This window comes from Danio rerio, chromosome 23 (assembly GCF_052040795.2).
Source record: "Danio rerio strain M-AB ecotype USA chromosome 23, GRCz13ab, whole genome shotgun sequence".
Taxonomy (NCBI): Eukaryota; Metazoa; Chordata; class Actinopteri; order Cypriniformes; family Danionidae; genus Danio; species Danio rerio.
This window is the reverse complement of record NC_141043.1, coordinates 107,501-130,033: the sequence shown is the minus strand read 5'-3', so window position 1 is coordinate 130,033 and position 22,533 is coordinate 107,501. Positions and strand designations below refer to the sequence as shown.

The 22,533-nt window shown below is 38.8% G+C and overlaps 1 protein-coding gene and 1 long non-coding RNA gene across 11 annotated transcripts in view; one reads left to right on the top strand and one right to left on the bottom strand.

The window, feature by feature from the left end:
• The window catches only part of hdac7a (histone deacetylase 7a), a 98,141-nt gene that overhangs the window by 40,961 nt on the left and 34,647 nt on the right, over positions 1-22,533 (top strand). The gene's annotated exons all lie outside the window — the stretch shown is intronic.
• LOC147831183 (uncharacterized) lies at positions 2,471-9,157 on the bottom strand. The gene is made up of 2 exons (XR_015523015.1): positions 8,892-9,157; positions 2,471-4,360 (listed from the first exon to the last, which is right to left on the bottom strand). It is a non-coding gene; the product is annotated as an uncharacterized LOC147831183 (long non-coding RNA).

Genomic DNA, 22,533 nt, shown 5'->3' with positions numbered 1-22,533 from the left:
TATGTGTGCTTTTTCATTTTATTTATTTATTTTTAAATTAAATTAATTTTTTTTATATTTTATATTAATTATTTTCATATTTAATTTTTTATTAAAAATAAATGTAATAATTAATTGTTTTTTAATTATTTAATTTAATTTAATGTTTTATTTATTTTATAAAATTTTTTATATTTATTTTGTATTTCTTTCTGTTTTATATTTTGTTTTATAATTTTTTATATTCAATTTTTTTAAATAAATAAATAAATGTTTATTAGATTTTTTTACTTAGATTTTATTATTTTTATATTTAGTTTTATTTAGTTTTTATATTTTATTTTTTAAATAAATGAATAAATGTATTTAATTTATTTATGTATTTTAGTTTTAATATTAAAATATATATAATATATAATATTAATTTTAATATTTTATTTTTTATTTTATTAATGAACAAATAAGCAAATGTATTTTTTTATTTTTCATTTTACTATTTTTTATATTTTGTTATTTATTTTTTATATTTTATATGCATTTTTTAAATAAATAAATAAATAATTTTATTATTTAATTTAATTATTTTATTTCAATTCATATATTATTTCTTTTTTAATAAATAAATGTATTAATTTATTAATTAATTGAATATTTTTTATTTAATTATTTAATTATTTTATAAATTTTTAAATTTTATTTTATTATTTTATTTTTTAAAAGATCACCATTTGTAATTCTGATTTTTGCATCTCAATTAACATTTCTCATAATTAATAAAACAAAAACAATTATTTAACTAAATAAATTTATTCGTACTGATTTATGGTATGTCTTCAGTTTTTTTTGTCTATTTGTCTATTTTATGACACAGTCTGACATCTACAGTGCTCGTCTTTGTTTAATCAATCCATTATCAAAGCAGAGATTGGTTCCTTCATTGTAAAACCCACAAACCCCGTTAATATCAGCGCCGCTCACTGCTGTTGCTGTCCCCATTTGTGTTGAGTTAATCTGAGTTAAATTAGGTGTGGACAGGCTGATCTCTCAGAACTGAACACACTGCCATTCCCAAACAGCAGTCTGGGATTGAGGGAAACACTGCGCAGCTGCTGAACGGGAATCTCACACACTGAGAAAGTGCTCTGCTTATCCATCCTGTACACACACACACACACACACACACACACTCTGCTCGTCCGTCTTCTCGTTGACAGGAATACACACACTCTGTGGATCTGCAGATGCTCAAGTATTTGCGAGCAGCTATAAATGTAAGAATAGCACACACACACACACACACACACACACACACACACACACACACACACACACACACACAGAGCAGAGACGTGTTTTACAGCTTGTAGAAAAGGCCATGATAGAGCTCTTGTAGATGCACTAAACATTATTGACTATATTTACTCAGAAATGCAAGGAAATTTAGATTTTAAAAGGATTGAGGACTGATTCACGCTGAGCGCTGCACATAGAGAGAGAGGAGCGCCTGTACAGCACTGAATCCAGCAGGAGCAATGGAGAATATCAGCACAGAGTGAAAGATGCACGATGAAGAAAACAAGAGCGATGGCCAGATTAGCAGCGAGAGCATGTGAATGCGGTCAAATGCGTCTAAAATTGGAGATCCTGTCTTGCACAAGGTCGATTTAGCAACAGTAAAATAGAGAGCGAGAACTGCAGGCCTATTTGTGTCAACTTACCTCACAGCCGCTATCACAAGTGTGCCTCGCCTCAACCGACATGCACTGCAGAAACGGCAGGCTTGAGTCTCGCTTACAGGCCGGATATCTACAAACTCTGAAATCAAGAGCATTTACTGAACATGTTATAAATACAGAGCTGTTTCCAGAAATAATGAAGAGAGATTCTCCTGAACACACGCAGAACAATCTGACAATGGAGGAAGAGAAGAGTCTAGTGTTGGAAAACGAGACTCTTCCACTAATGTCAGATGAGTGTGTGTGTGTTCAGGAGAAACGCTCCTCGTGTTGTTATTCCAAGCTTAGTTGGCTAATGATGGATTTCGGAAACGCACCCCTGAACATCTGCAGGCCCATGATTCAAACTCCAGATCATTCAGGATCTTTCTAAAAGCATGTCATGAAACCAACTCTGTAAACCGCATCAGTGTTTAGAGGTGATTCCCTAAATAAAAGCCTTTTCCCATGTCAGCACACACCACTGCTGCACAGCAAACACACCTCCTGAGACACGAGAGAGACTCTCCTCTTCCTCCATCATCAGGGTATTCTGCTGTCTTTAATGAGAAGCTCTCTTTATCCTGACTCATTATTGCTGAACACAGCACTAGAGGTTTGTCTAGTCTAGAAAATGCTTCTTGATTTAGGAATATTGAGATATTTGGACCGGACTGAAGTAACAGCATGCTGAATGTGTGTGTGCAGTGTGAGCACATCATCTGCTTCTGTCATAAATTCGACGACTAATCAATTACAAATTAACAGACCAGAGGTTTTGAATATCAGGAAATAGACTTTATTCTCCATAATAAAGCCGAGAAAGAGCAGAGCAGACCCCAGAGCATTCTAAAGTCTCTCCTGGACACCTTCTGAAGTCTCTCCTGCACCTTCTGAAGTTTCAGTGTGTTTGTTACAATTTTTATACAGGATTATTTGACACACCCCTAAGTCTCTTTTTAACTCTTGACCATTTTTGAATAGGTTTCTAGTCTAAGGGGTCCTGCTATTCTTGGCTCTCAGCCCACTAGCTCATGTCAGCAGAGATGTTACAGGTCTATGTCAGCAAAGTATAGATGCAACTTATGCAAAAGGATTAAGTGTTTACATACATTGTTATGATAGGATAATAACTTGATAATATGTTACTCATTCTAACTTCTGACACATATAGCTTCATAGAAGTATTTAACATATAATCAGTGCTTTACATATTCAGTTATTCTACACAATCAGTCACTCAGCCTTCTCCTAGTGTTGCTCCTGTGCAGGCAATGGCATACTCATCTTACACAGACATATCACTGTATTTTTAACACAGGCTGGCATGTTTGCTGCAAACACTACATACATTTTGTGAAGAGAAAATTAACTGCTTTACACTTAGAAAATACTTCACACTGAGAGAATAGAAATCATCTTCAATCCCTCCTCTTAAGACTTTAGTCTTAATATTATTGTCTTTTAACCCCAAAGTGCAATTTCATAATCCAGTTCTCTTAATTACCTCTATCTAGTGACTGATATTAGCCACATAGCTGTTATCAATTGACTAGATTATGCCACTGTACTTTGACAGAAGTCCAGCCAAACATCTTCCCTGTCTCTTGATTTAAAGGAAGTAAAAGACTGTACTCTGTTTTTCTCTTAACACATCAAAGACAACAATGTTTTAAGCATAAGTATTCAGTTGGTTCAGTGCTAGCTGCTAGTTTTCACACTCATGTAGAATATACTGAAGTGATATTATATATCGGTACCATGAAAGCAATATGCAAACAAAATCAATATGCAAACGTAAAAAGCATCAAATGTTGATCTTGATCTTTGCTCATCCTTGTTTCTCTTCTTCTAAGCTATCAGCATCTTCACTTGACTTTAAAAAGATGTTGATGGAGATGTGTGGTTAAGAGTCTGAGTTCTGAAATCTGCAGTTGTGCATTCATCATCCCTTGACTTGTGGCACTGCTGTATGTGGTACTCAGGCAAATTATCAGAATCACTCTTTTCTTTGCTCTGATAAACTCTTGCTTTCACATGTTGCACTTAGTAGTTTAGAGCTGTGGAATATTCAGGCTCCTCTGTTTCCGGTCAGCTTTTCCTTGCTGGAGTTGTTTCCTTTCGCTCCTTTGAGGCATTGGTACCCCATTAATGGCATCCACTTTGGCAGCTGTTGGATTTGCCCTCATCCAGATATGGTCCTTTCCTCCTGAGCTCTCCAGAGCATCCACAGATAGACTCAATCACCTAGACCAATTGGACCTTGTATCACTGCTCTCTCACATGGCTCCTTTCTGGTTTCCTGCACAGATATCGCTTTGCACATGGCAATTAATTGTTTCTTCATTAAAGTCCCTACTGCATTAGACATCTTTGCAAACCATTCCAAGAGGTTTATGCAAGGTTATAGGTGAGATTATATGCCAGGTTTTATGCAGTTTCATGTGGTTTCTTGCAAGGGTCATGCTGTTTCTTGCAAGGTTTCTTTCATGGGTCGACCCAATAGCAGTTCATGCGCTGCAGTGTTAGATGCCTGTTTCTGTCAGTTTCCATGCCATCACTCACCAATGCACTTGTTAGCAAATTAATCCCATTAAGTTTATTATTTTCACATATTTCATTGAGCGTTGGTCTTGATGGATCATCTTCATCTCTTTCAGCCATTTCTGGTAATTGAGCATAATACAATTATTCTCTCTTTTGTTTTATTCACAATTTTTCATACTCCTTTAGATGTTTTTATTTATTGATCACTTATTAACTTTATGAATGCAAACCCATTATGAACTTATTTCTGAAGGCATTTCAAAATTTAGGAAGTACTTCTTTTGTCACAGATGTAATAACTATCCCTGCTTCATAATCTGCTCCTGATGCTACCTCTAATCATCTACTCATCATAGTTTCTCAACTGTGCTTGTTTACAGAATAATTCTCTATCCAGTCAACACCAAAAACAGTCATCATATCTCACTGTTTGGAGCAATGGTCTCCAGTCAAGTCTTTTAATTGAACTAGAGCTCTGTGAAGTTGCAGATAATTCAATCATCCACCTATTGTGACAGTGTTCATCCTAAGATATTTTCCCTAATTTTAACCCTTTATGCATTCTGGTGTATACAGTGTTTGCTATTCATCAAGCTACACAAGTACAAACAAGTTTCTACCCTCCTCTGGTAGTTACCTAAAATTAACTCAATAGAAATCAAACCACTTGAAATATTTATCATCCAAAAGAACATATCTTCACATACAATATGAACTTCAGCTGGAAAATCTTCTCCTATTGATTGCTCTTAAATCATAACCTAAACATAATCTTGTTTTGTCTTCATATGTAATTATTGCCTTTAAATTCCATCAAAAATTATTAGTCATTTATACATTTATTACTACTTTAAATTTAAATAGAAATGTCTAGGACAGATTGTATATTACAGTAAATGTTTCTATTAATGCTCCTATTTTTACACAAACGTTTCAATAGTGTTTAATACCTATTTCAGCATATAGTGGATTTCTTTATGGGCTGATCTACATCTGATTTAATTTTAACCCTGACTATGCTGGCTGATTTCATCTGCATCTCAGTCCTGTAATGACAATCATTTAGTTGGAATTTGACACTTCTTTCTTTTACTAATCAATTTTCTGAGCTATATATTAATTCATTTTTTGTCATTGAGTTATTTTGGTTTGGCTCATAATTATTTCTTAAGGCATTCCCATTAAACTAGTTGCTCATACAATTTTGATGCACTTTTTTATTAGCTGACTAAAACTTACTGTATGTTTTGTAAATTTCTTCTTGCTCTGTTTTAACTATTATTCCTTAATATTTTCTTCTAATTATTCTTCACATATGTTTTCATGTAAAACAATATTTTTTCTTAAACACTTTTCTCTTTCAATTTGTTTTATAGCAATTTAGAACTGTTACTTTTTGACCTTATCATGTCCTATGAATTAATTAAAATGGTTATTTCAATCTTCTCTTTAACTATAAATAATTTTTCTACATTTGAATTTTTCCAGTTTTCAATATCCAATCTTGATTTAGGCCATTCACAATACAATTATGCTAAGATATTTCCTTTACTTAATTTTAATTTAAATACTTAGTTATATTCTAATTTATTCTCCAAATTATTTATTGCCTTATCAAAAGCTTTTTCTCTTTTTCTTTAGTCAATCTGCTGCATTGTAATTTATCCTTCAATGTTTAAGGACTTTCATTAAGCCTACTGAAACTTAAACTCAAATTATTTACTATTCATCATAATATATAATTTCATCATTTAAAGTTTCACTGTAGAATTTCCTTATAACACTTTTTCTTACTCAAAAATTTGCATGATAATAATTTCTCTCTCAAATTGACAGGAGTCTGATTTGATACAAGAATGGGTAGCTAAACTTTTGTTCTTAATTTTCCTTCTGTAATGCTTGAACTTAATTTGGACTTTAGGAGCTACTTTGAGATGGACTGTCAGACTATCCCCCCTCGCAACCTGAGACAACTAGCTCCAGATTGGCGCTACAGTCTTTTCTTTTCAGCGTTTCCCCCCTCTCTCTTTGGGCTGGCTTCTTTCTTTGACTCAGCTGATGTAAAGTTCTGGTGGAGCGTTTTTTCTTTTTGATCAGTTCATCAGTCTCTTGTTAGTGTCTCTTTTGACTGTCTCTGAACAAATGTAGCTTTTTCAGTCCTCAGTAAATCCTGGGCAAAAAGTTCATGTCACAAGTGTCCACAGCCATTTTGCTCTGTGTTTTTCAAACACCTTTCCATTTGCCAGTGTACTCAGATGTCTGGTAGGTACAAGACTACAGTCCCCCAAAGTTCATCCCTATGTCCTCTTAATTAATATATATATAGAATTTAGCTCATGACTCTTTTTTTTTCCCCATTTTTTCCTTCATCAAATAAAGACTCCTTTTATCTAATTTTTCTTTTTGCTGTTTAACAATTTATTTTCTCTAATTCTCAATCATTTTTATCATATGTAAATTTGCTTAATTTTCTATTTCTTAAATGTTCTTATAATTAATTTCTTTGACTTCAGATTGTGCTTCACTTATTTTTATTAATTTATTCCAGTGCTTCCTCACTAGTTACATTACATTTTACATTATGTAATTTCTCTAACATTTCCATACCCGTTTTAATTCCTCACTGCATTAGCTTCAAGTTCATAGTACTATTTTAACTCTACATGTTTGTTTACTTTAAGCATTTTTCCTATCTGAAATGCAATTTTTAATTCTCAATTACCTTTTAAGTACATAAAATATTAACTATATAATTTTTGAACTCACTATTATGTTCTTTCATTTTTCCTCAGTGTCTATGCTTTACATCTGACTCACTGCTTTTACTACAAATAGCTGTTGGCTCAGATGACAGCCTGTAGCTGACTTTAAAACAGATGACAACAGTCAACTTACTCCACAACAATTTTTTATTGCACTTAAACATAATTTTATCTTTTAAAGCCAAATCTTGTTTTCTTCAAAATGTTACTGTTTTTTCTAATTTTTATCTTATTTGTTTAATATGTATTTTTAAACATCTTCTCTTTTTAATTCTATTAAACAATGTTTGAACTTCTTTTTTCTCCATTTTCCTATGCTTCTTTTCCTTTTAAAAAATTAGCATTTTTGCCTAATAGATTTAAACTTATTTTCCTAATTCATTTTTCTTAAACTTATTTTCCTTAAACATTTGATCATTAACTCTTCCATTAATCAATATTCATTAAAGTTTTTCTCTTCTAATTTATTCTCTATCAAAGAACTAACTTATCTATTTTTATTTTTACTGATTTAGTAAATTTATTTCCTTATAAATTTAACAATTTATATCCATATGTAGTTAGTTTTATGCAATTTTTGAATTTCTTAATATTTATTAGTATAGCTTCAAGTTGCATTTTTATTAACACTTTTTAATTATTAAATCTTATTCTATCATGTATATTTTCTTATTTCATTTATCTTATTACATTACTTTATATTTCTATTTATTTAATACCTTATAATATATATTTACTCTTTAGCTTCTATCTGTCCTGTGAAACTTTTGTTCTTAAAATAGACAGATTCTTACCACTCCTGAAGCAGACCTTCTTCCAGACTGTCGACATGTCAGGAATTTCAGTCCCCTCTCTGCCTAGTTCATACTTAAAAACACTTCAAACACACAGAGATTATTCAGAAAAATGTTTAACTAGTATATCCTTGTTTTTAGTCTGTGTCTTTCAAATGCAATATGATCTCAATTAATTTTATGAGGCTTAATCCTCCTCTGTATCACAATTTCTTCCCTAAACTGCATCACTCTCTATCTTATTGTTCTTAAATCACACAACATATGCAATCTTCCTTTTATATTATAATATAAAACGATAATTCTTTTAAACTCACTCTTATTGCAAACATACTTCTAAACACAATCATACTTCTCACTCATTCTAACTCATCTCTTACACTGTGTAACCTGAACCTCACCTCTATTCTAGTCTCTCTAGATCAAAGGTGAAGCTTCTAAGCACCCCAGCAACACAGACAAATACACAAATACTTACAATTACATAAATACATCTCACTCCTCTTGAGTGACCTGTCCGAACAGCCTCTAACCTTAGAGCTGTAACCACAGAATTCTTCACTACACTCCTCTTGAGTGCCTGTTACTTCTGCTCCCGTCTTTACTGTCCTTCAGTAAAAATAGCATTTCACAGGATTTTTGCCTTTTTTCCCCCAGCCTCCTGAATAATAATATTTATCATTATTAAAACAGAACGGGTACTCCGAGGTCTTTGCGCGCTTCTCTCTATACTTTATTAATCTGCTTTAATCTCTTAACTGTCACCACACTTTAAGAACTTCCTCTTAAAACTTAAAAATGCTCTATACATATTCTTCATTATTAAAAATTTCCCAAACATGAGTAACAGTTACTAGTTAACGTTTATCCTATCCGTCAAGGCCCTCTTAGGAAAACACAGATCATTTGCATGCAAATTGTTATTTTCTTCTGGTATTCAAAACCCCATTGTTTTCCTTTTATATCTTTACTTTTACTTTTTTAGTTTTACTTGTAGTTCGTTATAGCTGGAGAAACAGTTCAAGTGACTTTTTACCGTTACAAGCAGGTCCTTGGTAGAAAAAACACAAACGTATAAGCTTAAAATTGCTTACCGTTTTTTATCGTGGCCACATATTTGTGTTTTTCCTCCAAGCCCCAGCATGTCCAGTGTCACCCGATCGTCTCTTCTCAGCCCCACGTTGGGCGCCATTTGTCGTAAATTCGACGACTAATCAATTACAAATTAACAGACCAGAGGTTTTGAATATCAGGAAATAGACTTTATTCTCCATAATAAAGCCGAGAAAGAGCAGAGCAGACCCCAGAGCATTCTAAAGTCTCTCCTGGACACCTTCTGAAGTCTCTCCTGCACCTTCTGAAGTTTCAGTGTGTTTGTTACAATTTTTATACAGGATTATTTGACACACCCCTAAGTCTCTTTTTAACTCTTGACCATTTTTGAATAGGTTTCTAGTCTAAGGGGTCCTGCTATTCTTGGCTCTCAGCCCACTAGCTCATGTCAGCAGAGATGTTACAGGTCTATGTCAGCAAAGTATAGATGCAACTTATGCAAAAGGATTAAGTGTTTACATACATTGTTATGATAGGATAATAACTTGATAATATGTTACTCATTCTAACTTCTGACACATATAGCTTCATAGAAGTATTTAACATATAATCAGTGCTTTACATATTCAGTTATTCTACACAATCAGTCACTCAGCCTTCTCCTAGTGTTGCTCCTGTGCAGGCAATGGCATACTCATCTTACACAGACATATCACTGTATTTTTAACACAGGCTGGCATGTTTGCTGCAAACACTACATACATTTTGTGAAGAGAAAATTAACTGCTTTACACTTAGAAAATACTTCACACTGAGAGAATAGAAATCATCTTCACTTCTCTAAAGTGTCTTGTTTTAGATAACTCCAGCACTAGCGTAACTCTCTACTCTTACACCATTTACACTACAGAGGGCCCTAGAACAGGGCTCACGCGTGTGATTTAGGGTGCATTGTAATGTCTATCCTGCTGACAGATGTGTTTGATCGTGCTGTAGTTTGTGAACGCGCAGCTCCACTGTGCCGGAAACCCCCCAAACCAGTGTGAGAACTTTATTCCAGTGTGTCAACAACACAGCCGACATGTTTGAGCCTAAAGGAAGCCTCGAGATGTATTAACGGCTACGCTAACTCCAAAGCCATGCTAGCCAGTGAGCATTTCTGCCTTAAAACACGAAGTGTAGTCTTGTACCGCAATAGAAACCGGCAGTAACAAAAATAGCCGCACACAAGAAGTCACGAACAGGAAATGAAGACAGCAAACAGGAAGAGTCTCGCTCACTCTTTTTGTCTCTCGCATGTGTGTGTGTGTGTGTGTGTGTGTGTGTGTGTGTGTAACCCAAACCCCTCTCCCTCTCACTGGTGTGTTTTTCACACACTGAAGCATCTCCATGTTAGCGGGCGGCGTTAGCTTCAGTGTGTGTTTACGGGACGCCCCGGGCACCTGCAGTTAAACCTGTGAGCAGAGCAGAGCAGAGCAGAGCAGGCTGGCGTTTGTGAAAGAGGATGTTGCTGCTGACTGCTGGAGAGCAACACTGTTGGCTAATTATAGTTCAGAGAGAGAGAATAGTGTTGCTCAAGAGCTCAGAGGCGCTCTGGATCCTCTGGCTATTAATATAATGGTGCAGTGTGTTGTTGGAGGAGGCCACGGCTGGAGCTGTAATCTGCAGTGTTTCCTCCGTCCAACAGGAAACCAAACAATCCAAACCCTATCGCCAGCAGCCCAGGGGAGTCACTGTGTGTGTGTGTGTGTGTGTGTGTGTGTGTGTGTGTGTGTGTGTGTGTGGCTAATTAAAATGGCTGAGGTCTCCTCTGTTGTTGATTAAACCTCCCCTTGTTTCTGTGTGTCGGCCTCTGGGGCCTCACACACTGATTTGCAGCACTTGTAGTGTGGGGAGTTATTAGACAGGCAGACAGAAAACACACACACACACACACACACACACACACACATGCACTAAATGCAGTCGCCAGATGAACTGAATATGGACGCTTGTTTCTGCTCTGGATTTAAAAATAATCATAAAACAAAAGTATTTGTGACTTTTTATTTGTAAACTCAGATTTCTGAGAACAAAAACAACAGGCTTTATTTAGAGCAGAATTAAAAATACAATTAAATTGAACAGAAATGATTGTGAATTGTGAATTCTGAGAAAATATAAGCCTGATTCTGTGACAGTAAATGTAAAAAACAAACACAACAACGGTAAATAAGACTTTTAATTTGCTTTTTTTTTTTTTTTTGCTGTGAAATGTAAAATTTAGAATCTGGAGAGGAAAATAATAACATGATTTCAGCAGCAGAATAAAATCAATAAAATAAAGCAAAAGTAACTGTGACTTTTGATTTGTTATTTTTTATTTTTACATACGAATAACAATTGTGAGATATAAACACAACTTTGAAGAAATGGTACATGATGAAATGAAGAGAGAGAGAGAGAGAGAGAGAGAGAGAGATAGAGAGAGACAGAGAGAGAGAGAGAGAGAGAGAGAGATGCGGTCATAAACACGGAAGCTGCACTAGAATGAAATTAAATGAAATTAAATTAAATATAAAATAAAATAAAATTAAATTAAATAAAATCAATAAAATAGAAAATAAAAAATAAAACAAAATAAAATAATAAAATAAAATAAAATATACAATACAATAGAATAAGATAAAAAATAAAAAATAAAATAAAATAATTAAAAAAATAAAGAAAAGAAAAGAAAAAAAGGAAAGAAAAGAAAATAATAATAATAAAAAAAAGATAAAATAAAATAAAACAGGCGATGTGATGGCGCAGTAGGTAGTGCTGTTGCCTAACAGCAAGAAGGTTGCTGGTTTGAGTCTCGGCTGGGTCAGTTGGTGTTTCTGTGTGGAGTTTGCATGTTCTCCCCGTGTTGGCGTGGGTTTCCTCCGGGTGCTCCGGTTTCCCCCACAGTCCAAACACATGCGCTATAGGGGAACTGATCAACTACACTGGCCGTAGTGTATGAGTGTGTGTGTGTGTGTGTGTGTGTGTGTGTGTGTGTGTGTGTGTGTGTGTGTGTGTGTGTGTGTGTGTGTGTGTGTGTGTGTGTGTGTGTGTGCATGACAGCCTGTCTTTCAAACATGGCTCTTATATAAATGTGTAAATTCCAGCATGTTGTCAGTCCACCCTAAAGATCACGCATGAGGAAGCGTAAAGCATGCCGTCTCTCCTCCGCTGGATCAGCATCTCCTTCACTGCCTGTCATGAGCTGCTGTCATGAACCCTGTCTGAACACTGTACACCTGCTCATGTGATTAGCCTGTCATCACAGCATTCACTGTGTGCTTCTGCATTACTGTAAAGCACAGCGACTTGCCTACAGTCCACTTATGATCTGATCAGAGTTAATGCACATCTGTGTGGAGCTGATGCTCTACAGTGCAGCACTGATGGACACGCTGCTGTATTCATCAATATTTCATGCCATATTTCAGTTTTGCATGTCTAATTCACCTCTTTAGATGGAAACACAGCGAGTGTCTACATTTGGCCGCATGAGTGCTGTGATGTGTCCTTGTGTTTTCCCACAGGTCTGTCTGCCAGCTCTGCAGGCATGAGTGATTGAGGAAATATTAATGACCGGCTTTGCTTAATTCCCATTGTTAATTGTTCTGGCAGACAATAGCGGAGCAGGTATGTTTGCGCAGAGGTGTTTTGCAGCTCGTGTTGCTGTTGAATGTTTAATCGGGGCTGTTCAGGGGTCATCAGACTGAGAACATGAGCCGCTGTGGAAACTTCAGGTCAGGACAGTGTGGCAATATAATACCCAGAATGCATTATACATCAGTTCCACACCAATTCAGTTCAGCGCACACGCAGGAGTGTTCATACCAGCATATTAATTATAGCTCACCCGTAAACCTAACCTCACACAAACCTGTTGACTTATCAGAGCGTCAGAATGTGTTTCCAAGTGGACAAATGACTGCATCTAAACCCAATGATGAGCTCAATTAACATCAGTACCCATTAGAGTATGCATGAAATCCAGACTAGCCATGATGATGTTGCCAGATTTCTGCTGAACACTTCATCTGTGCAGGTCATCACGACTGAAACAGTATTGCTCTGTTAATCTTTCATGTTTGTGTTCAGTTCTCAGGTTAGGTCTGTCTGAGGTAGTGGGCGGGGCTAACATGATTAACCACACCCCTTCAGCTGTCACTTTTGACATCAATCAGAAATGAGGAGGAGTCTGTTAGGCTGTAATAACTCTGCACAAACCCTTTCCCCATCTATCTGAATGACACGCCTACTTTACTACATCCAATCAGCTCGCAGTAGACAAAACAAGCCCCGCCCACTGTTTACTCATTTAATAATCCATTTCTCTGGGATCTGCAGCACAATATGGAAGAAAACAACAGACTGTAGATGCAGACTGTACTGTACTGAACTGCTTTGATAAGCTAACCTGAGGCAGAAACAGACGTATGTATATCAGGTTATAATGCAGGTGTTATAATGAGGTGTTCTGATGTCAACACACAGCTGTGGTGTGACCGATTCTCCTCTGTGCCAGATCTGGCACGTTCTGTAAACGTTCAGTCTCCCTGTATGACATTTTCACAGCTGAAGAGTGCTTCAGAAAACAGGTTTATGAACATACCGAAGCATTCCCTTAGAGCTGAACCCTCACCCTAAACATGAAGAGTATGTTAAAGCACGCACGCACACACACACACACACACACACACACAAACACACACTGAGTCATGTCAGAAACATTGTGCCAACACAGAGCTCATGTTGCCTGCAGCGTCTCGTGTGTGTGTGTGTGTGTGTGTGTGTGTGTGTGTGTGTGTGTGTGTGTTCCTCTGTCGGTCGGTGTTTTCTGGATTTACACTCAGCAGGGCAGCTGAGTTTAGCAGAGTATAGGCACAGACACACTTTTAATGGCCAGACCGAGCGCTTTCTCTGAACTGTCCGGACATGATAAACTGTTCATGTTGAACATCTGACTCTATAAATCCCTGATCTTCACTGTCTAATAGAGAAATATGATGTAAAGTGTGCTGTAGAATATGGAGATGTGTTTCACCACAGTATTCTCAGTGCAGTTGCTGCGCTCTCCTGACGCCGCTTGTGTTTGAACAGTCTTTCATCCTGACTGAATCAGCCGTCGGGAACCTTTTTTCAGCAAAGAGCCAGTTGTGAAATTTTCAGCAAATGCATTTTTTACAGACTATTGGGGTTTTATTACCACTACATACACACATATTTATACTTGTACAATCAGATCGTGTTTTTTATTTCAGCGCTGATGTTTACTGTGTGTTCTTTCCTTGTTATCTCAGTTGAGCTGTGACTGTTTATATAAGCATAACTATACATTATAAGTGGATATCTGCGCTTTAATTTTGAATAGTGACACACACAGACAGTCAGTAAATATAAATCAGAGGTAAATAAATCAGACTTTCCCATTCAGAGTCATTATTGTTGCAGATACAGAGAGAATTATTACGTTATAGAGAGAGAGAACACAGATCAACAGCTCTTGTTAATATTTCAGTATGCTTTCACTTCCATAATGGACATGAAGCACACATTTACAGGGATGAAGTATGATCAGACCCACTGCTGTTTCATTATTTTCTGATCGCTGAATCCAACACAAAAAAGTCCAAAAAAAGTCACAATGTTTTCCACTCCTGCAAAAAACACTAAATAATCAGATAAAACACAAATAATCTCATAAAACATGCAACTGCAGAGCACATCATCAGATTATTTCAGTTTGCAGTTTTACATGACGTACGCCCCGTTTACACTGCCAGTTAAATGTGACCCAGTTCTGATTTCTTGCTCTTATGAAACTGATCAGATCTGTTCTATGACCGTGTAAACAGGAAAAGGCATGCATTCAGATATTTAGAGATGGTTTCTGGCCTCCTTCATATGTGGAAATAAATCAGATGTGTGATGATGTGACTGTCATGTAAACAGGCAGATCAGATGTATTGAGGCGTTCTGTTTTACACATCATTAAACAGTGACAGTATACATACAGTTTTAATAGAATATTGTTATATACATTTTTACTCACAAAATTGTCTGCAAATTTCTGCAAATTAAATGAGTCATTTTCATAGCACAAAATTACAAAAACAATGGTGAAAAACGATCCCGTCATTCTCTCCTCATACAGCCGTGTCCAGTACAAACCCGTAACACACAGAGATATAGCCTGCTTCACCAGTTCATCAGATCCTTTCCCTTTCTCACTACAATCGATCCGCTCCGGAGTGCATTTCAGTCCTCATTTAACCCTCATTCAGGCGATGTCAGACCGATGCGGATCAGAGCAGGATTGCTGGATTCACATATGCCAGACGAACCGTGCTAACTGGCCTAATGAGACAGGGTCCAGAAACAAACGTCTGAAACGCACATGAACTGTTCTCTGTAAACATTAAGAAATCTGTATTGCCACCAGACCCATGCACATTATTTATTGATGCCTTATGAAATGTGATTTTTGACTGTTTTGTACAGAAAGTATGCGTCCCGTCAGCCTGATGGGGTCATTACTGTACTTTATCAATGATAATGTAATGTCGTAATGCAGTATAAGTGTGTGCTACGCTTTCAGAGTTACACAAGCGGTGCTGGAGTCTTTCATACTGCACCATCAGCCGTAACACCTCATCTTAGAGCACAACGTTTACTCACTCTCAGGTACAAGAGAAACTCCTCCGCACATGATCCGGGCGGTCATCGTGAGACACTACAGTTCTGAGAACAGGTTCAGTCACACAGAGAGCTAGAAGCTGACCGCTGCTCCTGATCTCCTGCTGTGTGTAGTTCAGTCAGTAATGATCTACTGTAGTTTTCCAAACACACTGAATGTTTAACTTTTAGGCCCCAAAAACACAGTTATAATCTGATCCAGTGGGCAAATCTGGCAGAATGGTGCTGTAATGAGTGTGATGGGGAATGTGTCATGATGAAGTGACGTTATGCCGGACACATTTCCATACCAAAGAGCTTGTCATGTATTACTATAAACAGACAGTCCATCCGGCCTTAAGCAAAGCAGGTTCCCAGATCACATCCAGTTACCAAAGCTGTGCATGTAAATGAAAGCGGATCAAGTGAACTCATTTGTGTATGTCTGCGCAAATCTGAAATGGCATCTCAATCTAGCGATAGTCAACAGAACAACTGAGCCACACGGAGAAACAAAGAGCTGCTTTCCCAACGCTTTAATGAACTTCATTGTGCATAAACTAACATTGAGGCCTTCACGCTCGAGGGAACTGATCAAGACCTGGCTAAGCTGGAAACAGACATGTCCAAGAGCAAGAGTCGCTGTGATCGACTGTGATTAAAGAGCATCTAATACACAGAATGACTTTTACATGCGGGGTTTGACCCCAGTGTGTGTGTGTGTGTGTGTGTGTGTGTCCACTTTCTCAGGACCTCAGCTCAAACACACACACACACACACACACACACACACACACACACACACACACACACACACACACACACACACACACACACACACACACACTCTAGGCACAGCAGAGAGGCAGTTTACAGCTTGTATAAAGAATAGCTCTCTTTTAAATCAATAATCAATAAATCAATAATGGTGTGCATTTAATGGCACAGTAACTCTGACATGACTAGGATGTGCACATGACACTGAAAAACAAGCATCTTCTTGTTTTGTAAATGAAAGGCTAGTAGCTAACACTTTAGTTTAATTAATGCTGTTCACAGTTATCTCGTGCCTCATTGCTGGACCCATATGCAATCTGCACGTGTGGAAATCCACAGATTTCTGCTGATTATTTTAGCCGGTGAAGATATGTGCAATATATATTTATCCCCTTTCATATTCATTTCAGTGATGTTACTGACTAACATGCCGATGTTTATACTGTAGTGTGAAACATGTGCTGGATAAGTTGGTGGTTCATTCCGCTGTGGCGAGCCCTGATTAATAATGGACTAAGCCGAAAAGCAAATGAATGAATGAATGAATGAATGAAAGTCTGGCCCTGGATGATCCTGATTGGTGCGTCTCCTCACGTGATGCTGGCCTGTGTTCGCAGCGTTCTGCGGCTGGATCTGACCGTGGGCTTCTTGAGTTTCTTTCTCAGGAGTGTCAGGTTTTCAGATCTCTCTCTCTGAAGCTCGGAGCGCTCGCACACACACTGAGAAGGCTTTCATCTGGCTGATCGGGGCAGATATAGATGCTGTAACAGAGGTCAGAGTGCTGACAGGAGAACACACACACCAGTCCACTTTCTCAGGACCGTTATTACAGGAACATCGCAGGTTAAACACTCAGACCCCCACAGCTCCAGGCCCCCCTAACCTTAACCATGCCAGGGGTATTCAGCTCTGCTGAGTGTTTTTCTGAGTGTCAAGTAAGGCATTTGTATTGAATATGTGCTATATGTTCCAGTCATGTCTTCAATCCAGAGTGGCTTGACTTGAAATGAATATTCATGAGGCTGGTTTAATCTCTCGCTCAACACACTTATAAAACCCAAATGAAAATCAAGCATCAGCAAGATTTCCACACGGCCGTGTTCACCGGCGGCCGGTCCACCAGCGTTTCTCTCTGCCTAAATGTGTGTTTGAGAACTTGAAATGCCACATTAGCTGCAGATCATCAAAGCACAGTGAAGAAGAGACACTCAGAGCTCCATCTCCACTGATGCTGAACACAGCCTAAAGCTGCAGAGATACGGTATCTGCAGAGCCCATTACCCAGCTCTGTGTGTGTGTGTGTGTGTGTGTGTGTGTGTGTGTGTGTGTGTGTGTGTGTGTGTGTGTGTGTGTGTGTGTGTGTGTGTGTGTGTGTGTGTGTGTGTGTGTGTGTGTGTGTGTCACTCAGCACACTCTTAGGTGTGATGACAGAGCACACAGCAGTCAGGGCTTGTTCTTGATGTCTTGGCAGTGCACAGATGCTCTCACTCCTCTTATCTCGTGTCCTGCTCAGCGTTTAGGCTGTTTACAGCTGCTCTCTTCATGCCTTTCTCTGATCGCATAATTCATTTCCATTCACACTCCACCACATCAGTAGGTTTACACTAAAACACCATACTCCTGATCAGCAAACCCTGCCCTGTATGTATATTACGCTGGGTTACACCGCCTGAAGCATCAGACACACAGCATTTATTTCAGTCATGTTACACTATATTCGCAGCTCAGGCTCATTCAGATTATGTACCCCTGTATACATTTCTGGAGAGCGCTAAATATGTCTCAGGAGCTGCTGTTTTTTCAGTTTTTGTTTTCGTGAATCCACCAGAGGGCGCTGTGTGCACTTTTACAGATCTCAGATTTCTCTCACGAGTGCTTTTTACGCCTGCTGTTCTCACATAACTCCAGAACATATACACACAGACCTAAACCTCTAATCCTGACACACTGGAGCTGTGATCTGACTATAGCGGCTGCTGACTACACATGGGCTGTACACACATGAGCTGAGACGGATTCTACTGAACATCCAGAAGAACAACACTGCAGAAGAGCCGATCAGCAGTGGTCCATCCACAGGGAAACACTGCTCTCCTGTCTGAGTCCTGCTGGGATGGAGTTTGAGTGTGCGGTGCATATGGTGTTTCTACAGGTGGTTTATCAAGCCCACTCACCTGTGTGAGGCACACTCAGAAACACACACTGCTTATAGAGATATGGAGTGATGGAGAGCAGGTCTGTGAGAGCAGGTGATAAACAGCAGTCACGTTACACACACACACTAACACACACTCACACACACACACTCACACACACACACACACACACACACACACACACACACACACACACACACACACACACACACACACACACCGCCCCCTATCATCACATCAAACGATGCCCACGCTGACCTTCTGACCCACATCAGCCACCGTACCGAATCAAGCCCTTCAGGAATCCAGCTGCTGAACTCTGGCCTGCCCTGAGGAAGCGGGATCAGCCCTGCCCTGCTGTCAGATGAACAGAGCCGACAACAGAGGCCATTGAAGACGTCTCAGCTAGAGAAGAAGAAGCAGCACTGCGCAACAGCAGCGCCGCTACAGGCTCATTACACAGAATAACAGCAACACACACACACACACACACACACACACACACACACACTTTACACACACATGCACAAACACACACACACACACTCAACAATATAGAAAAACACACTCACACACACATACACAAACACACACACACCCAACAACAGACACTCACACACTCACAGTCCGGTGTGTTTTTGGAGTGTCTCAGGTTTGCTCACTCAGTATTGTTCTCCATTTCCCATTCTGACTCGCATCACTAGCCAGCAGACTGATTGACATTCTCCATTTGTAGGTGTCATCAGTGGGGGAAAGCCCCGCCCACTAGTGCCCATCTCCCCATCTCATTAGCATAAACAGCAGCCCTGAGTGAGAAGCAGCCGTTTGTCCGTCATTAGAGTTTTAAGTCTGCCGCTATGCTGACACACAGGCATCTGTAGCTCCGCCCTCTTCTGAAAAGAGCTCAATCTCATTTGCATTTAAAGCGACAATCACCAAAACACCATGATTAGGACCAAAGCCTGAAAGGGTGAGTGTTGTAAGCGCAGTATGAACACAGGCTTCATTGATGATTCATTCAGTCGTGTTGGTAAAGTCACAGAGAGAACAGGAAGCTTTGATTGGAGAGTGATTATGACTTCCTCTATAGCGCAGCTCACACCTGATCACACCTGCAGGCTTTATTCTAGATCTGTTCAGGAGCTCGTCAGCATTTCACTATAACAACACACACACACACACACACACACACACACACACACACACACACACATGGCTGGATAGGTCTTGTAAACTGGTTGTGCTGGTCCGACAGGTCCGGGTGTGCGGCGGGCGGGCGGGTGGGCGGGCGGGTGGCAGTGGGAGTGTGCTATACACTGGAACTGCTGCTTTATTTCTGTCTCACTGAGAAATGAACACACACACTGTCTCACACTCACTGCTGTCACCATCTACAGATGAACAGAGTCAGTGTTACCCTTAATGTCTGTTCAGCAGATTTCTTCAACACATCTCTAATCATGATGGTGTGTTCTGGAGACAATTCAACACTAATATTGCTGAAGGGGTGAATAATATTGAGCTTAACATGACTTTAACACTATTAAACACTGCTTTTATTCTAGCCCAAATAAAACACATCAGACTTTCTCCAGAAGAACAAACATTAGAGGAAACACTGAGAACAACTCCTCAATCTGAGAAACAGCATCTGGGGAATATCTGAAGAAGAATAAATGCTGTAGGGTGAATAATTCTGACTTCAGCTGTACTTAGCTGTAATGTTAATGAAACCTGGATTAGTGTTCATTACCGGTTCCACACTAGCATATTCAGTTCAACTCTATTTACATACACAGTTTAAACCAGCCATCGCCGAGCACACTGTAGACAATGCTGTGCTCCACACATCTGATGTGGCTGTGCTGTGTGTGCTGGAAGAGTTGGTGGAATTCTGCTGTGGAGACCACTGATAAATAAGGGAATAAGCTGAAGGAAAATAAATAAATAAATAAATAAATAAATAAATAAACGAATGAATGAACGAACACTGTGGTACTGAAGAGGAAAGACCTGTGCTGGATGATCAAACAGTGTGAGCCAATCTGGCAACTTGTTGGATATTTGGGCTTTTGGCCAGTATATGACCACCTGGCAACCACTCACAGCAACAGCCTAGCACAGTTATGCGCTAAAAACTCTTGAGCCACCTCAGCAACTGCCTGACTACAGCCTAGCATGGCACTGGCATGTTGAACACAGGCAAACAGCAGTTTAATGGCGGACATTACTGGAAAAACAGTGTACTTCTCATGTAGGAGAGATGTTGCTATGAGCTAGTCAAAGACTTCAGTCGTGTGAAGGGGCATCTGCTGATGTGGATTACTGACAATGCAGAGATCCGGGCCCGTATTCATCAGACTTCTGAGAATTACTGTGCTCAGAACTGATCAGGAGCACAGAAAGCGCATGTGTTTGGACTCCACTTTTATTTTATAGTGCCCAGCCCTGATATCTATATTCATATTTATAATTATATTCATTATTTTCTGAATGTAGTTACTTTCTATAAATATAGAGCACAGTGATCAGCTTTACCGCAGCTTTACCACAGTCATTTCTCACATTTCCCAACTGCAACCAGCAGCATTCTCACACCCATATACACACAGTCACTGTTTCCTGAGAAGCAGATTACACACACACACACACACACACACACACACACACACACACACACACACACACACACACACGCGCGCGCACACACTCATGATCCAAAGTAATTGTGGATGTTGTGGATGTTGTTGTTGTTGTTGTTGTTGTTGTTGTGTGTGTGTGTGTGTGTGTGTGTGTGTGTGTGTGTGTAATATACATATTCCACAAATAAATAACCTAAACAAGGTGGCTCAGTGGTGTCACACTGAGCCGAACACAGGGAATGAGCTGAGAACAGGAGTAGGAGAAGAAGAGCAGGAGGCGAGATGCTTCCTGGAGTGTGTGCGTGTGTGTGTGTGTGTGTGTAAGTGTGTGTGTGTGTAAGTGTGTGTGCGGGAGGAAAGCACTTCATGTTGAGAGTTCAGGAAAGCAAGAACCCGAAGCACGTTTGGCATCCAGAGCTGCTCTGCCAAGATGCTCCTCGTCTCCATTTCAGGATCCTAAACAGAGTGTGTGGAGATCCTGGAGTGTGTGCGAGTGTGTCAGGACACCCCTCAGTGTGTGTGTGTGTGTGTGTGTGTGTATGGATGTCTCCCAGTGATAGGTTGCTGGAATAGTTGTTGGTTCATTCCGCTGTGGTGATCTGTGATTAATGAAGGGACTAAGCAGAAAGGAAAATGAACTAAATGAAGTGCTTTGTCTTATTTTAAAGCTGACGCTGTTCTAGACAGCCCAGGTCACGAGGAACACAAAATAAAGCAGTCATAATAGGGCTCTGCCAGACCTCCTCTACCTGCATAAGATGAGGACAGCAGTGCAGACGAGTGCGTGAAGCATCGTTCCTCTGTTCGCTAATGCTGGAAGTTGCTCAAGCGCTGTTATTTTCCCAGTAAATCAGCAGATGACACACACGATAACACACACACACTGTCATGTGATTATCTTGCGTTCAGATTCCTGCCGTCTGAACTCTGATCAGTCTAATGAGTCACTGAACCCATCACTGGAGGATTCAGAGAGGCTGAAGCAGCATTGGAGAGGCTCTGCAGCCCCATTATCTGCTGCTTATCCAGTCACGTGATCTGGAGAGGCTGAATTATCTGTGTTTAATATGAATGTGTTTGAGGAACGGGATTCTGGAGGAGTTTCCTCACTAATATTTCTGCATTAAATGAGCACTAAAGTATTTTATTATTTTAAAATGTGCTAAAACATATTGAAGATGGTTAATAGCTTAAATTTCATTTAAACTGAATTTTAAATTCAGTTTAAATGAAATTTAAGCTATAAATTTAAGCTATAAAAATTTAAGCTATAAATTTAATTATTAATTATCATTTTAAGGTCATAAATATATTCATGTTATAATTTATTTCATGTTTATACACTTTTCATGAAAAAGGACGTTTTTTCTAAGCTTTTGGAAACTATGTTTTGTGCAAATGTTTATATGATAAAT